Source organism: Prunus dulcis, chromosome 6 (assembly GCF_902201215.1).
Source record: "Prunus dulcis chromosome 6, ALMONDv2, whole genome shotgun sequence".
NCBI classification, from domain to species: domain Eukaryota; kingdom Viridiplantae; phylum Streptophyta; class Magnoliopsida; order Rosales; family Rosaceae; genus Prunus; species Prunus dulcis.
Window position 1 is genome coordinate 1,455,280 of NC_047655.1, and position 2,949 is coordinate 1,458,228.

Consider the following 2,949-nt stretch of genomic DNA (forward strand, 5'->3'; position numbering starts at 1 on the left):
CAGAGTGTTCAGAGTGAGAATTAAGGTTTGAGTTTTGGGGCTTAAAGGTCCTTTTCTTTTCTTTTTTTTTGGTGGGTTTGCTGTTCCCGCCATTTCGTCTTGTGTGTCACAGTGTATGCTAATTGCGCGCGCTCTCTAATAGGTCGGGTTGCGGGATCGGATCAACCAAATTCATACCCGGGCGGGCATTTTTTTAATATCAAAGACAATTGGTATCAAGTTTATTGTTATTAAGAATTCCCGATGATTAAGATTCCAAAAAAAAAAAAAACAATTCATAATGATTAAGGGTAAAAGTTTTTTTTTTCTTTTAGTTTTGTTGGTGTTGATGCGAAAAAGTGGTTTGACACGTAGTTCGCCCAACTTAGTGATATTGTGTCTTCGGAAGGGAGTTAGTCTTCGGAAGATCAAGTTCCTGCAAAAGGACACGTTCGGTAAGGCCCTGGGGTACCGGTGTGGTACCGGCGGTAGCGTACCGTTGGTTCTTCTGTCCTCCTCTTTTGGGAATAGGGGTCTCCTTATATAGGCCTTGGGAGGCGTGCATTATGTTCATATTTCCGATGTGGGACTGTAGGAGCTGGTCGTGAGCATGACACGTGTCCTAAGGCAAAAGCATCAAGATGTATAGCATTCGGTAGGGGCCATGCCGAAGGGCATGTAGTGACAAATGTCGATTCCGCCCACGTGTCCGTGAGTCATAGGTCGTTAATATTCGGTATAAACAGTTGGCATTTTATTTTTCTTGATATCATGCGAACTCAGGGTTGATATATTGAGATCCTCTTTTTTTTTAATTTTTTTTTTATTTTATTCTAATGAATGAGGGAGATTTGAACTTGAGACATCTTTCGACTTTGTAACAAAAAGTACTATCAGACTAAAAGCTATTTGGTAACTTAGCACGTTCAGATTTTCTTTTGATGTTATATATTGCTAAATGTCAATAATGTCTAACCATTCCACTAACGGTTTATCTTATGAGATAATTGAAACAAACACCATCCATTTAATGTACTGAGTATGTAATTGCCCATTTGCTTGGCCTGAAAAGTTTACCTATTTTATGCAATTATCATTTAAAAAATAAAGACTGTTAATAGGAAAATGCTTCTAAAACTTTGGTAAAGAACTTGGCATAATCCAAAAGGCCAAATCTCCATGCCCAACCCCTTACACCAACAGTACATATTCTAAAAACAGTTGAGCTAAAACCAATAAACATTTGTATGAAATGACTGTTTAATAAAGGAATTTGCTAACTACCATATGCTCCTCCTTTGTTTGTACCATGACTTTTGAACTATCATATGCTTTATGCTTTCTGATTATCCTTCTACAGCTGCCATTTTCCACCAAAAACTATTGTGTGGTCAGCCAATGGTAATAATCCAGAGCAAAACGGACTGCAGATGGACAGTTTAGGCTCAATGAGGCTGCAACAGGCAAACAAATATGAGTTGCTGATTCTGCAGGTACTGGAGTTGCCTATGCAGCCATGCTTGACACAGGAAATTTTGTGCTGGCTAACCTTAAGTCAATCAATTTGTGGGAGAGTTTTGATCAGCCAACTGACACAATCTTGCCTACACAGACTCTAAATCAAGAAGCCATACTCTTCGATATAAGGAAACAAATTACTCAAGAGGGAGATTCCAGCTTACCTTGCAACATGATGGGAATTTCGTGCTTTACACGACAAATTTCCCATTTGATGCTCCTAATTCTGCTTATTGGTCAACTCAAACATTTGATGGTGGCTCTCAGGTCATCTTCGACCAATCTGGCTCTATTTACCTTAGAGCCGGGAATGGGACAATAATTATGATGGTAATGTCCAATACAATTTCAATGCAGGACTTCTACAAGAAAGCAACTCTTGAGTATGATGGAGTTTTTAGATACTATGTGTACCCTAAAAGTACCCGCTCAACTGTGGGAAGGTGGTCCATGGCTTGGTCTACTTTGTCCTATGTGCCTTCAAATATCTGCACCTCACTCGTGGAATATACAGGCGGCGGTGCATGTGGATTCAACAGCTTATGTAGACATGATGATGAAGGAACAAGTTGCCAGTGTCCATATGGTTACAGCTATACTAATCCAAATGATGTGTTGAAAGGATGCAAACAGGACTTTGTCTCACAAAGTTGTGATGAAGCCTCACTAGAAACAGATTCTTTTTATTTTCAAGAGATGCAGAACACAGATTGGCCTTATTCTGCGTATGATGAGGATTGGTGCAGGCAGAGTTGCCTGAGTGATTGTTTCTGCGCCGTTGCCATTTTCAGGAAAATGAGTGCTGGAAGAAGATATTTCCACTTTCAAACGGGGTGATTGACCCCAGTGTTGGTGGAAAAGCTCTGATCAAAATGAGGAAAGACAATTCTACTTTAACACCTGGGGGCACAGATTCAGAAAAAAAAAATACTTCAACTTTGATGCTCATTGGAGCGCTCTTGAGTAGCTTGGTGTTCACGAACTGTCATAATTAGTAATGTATAAAATTATCTAGAGAATTTAGTACATTTCAATACATGTAATTAGTATATATTGAAGGAAACAGAACTGAATGAGCCTTAGCTAATAAAGGTGTTTAAGATATGTAATGTTGTGGAGTATTCTTACTATGTTTTATTGTTTTAGGACAGCTTCATGGAGGATGTCAAGATGAATTTAATTTCTAAGCAAGAATGGGTACATATGTAATAAAACAAAAATTGCTCACAGAATGTTTGCAAAAATAATCCAAAGTTTGAAAAGCTTCAAACTAAACTAGACCATTTCCTTCTGTGGGTCAAGTATTTGTTCTCATTATATATTCCTGTCTCTGTTTACTGACAGTAGAGTTTACGTTTCCATATGCTTGTACTTACCCATAAGATCAGTTCAATTCAAAGATTGTGTCTTGGTTTTTTCGTAGGCAAACTAATTGAAAGTACTAAAAAAAAA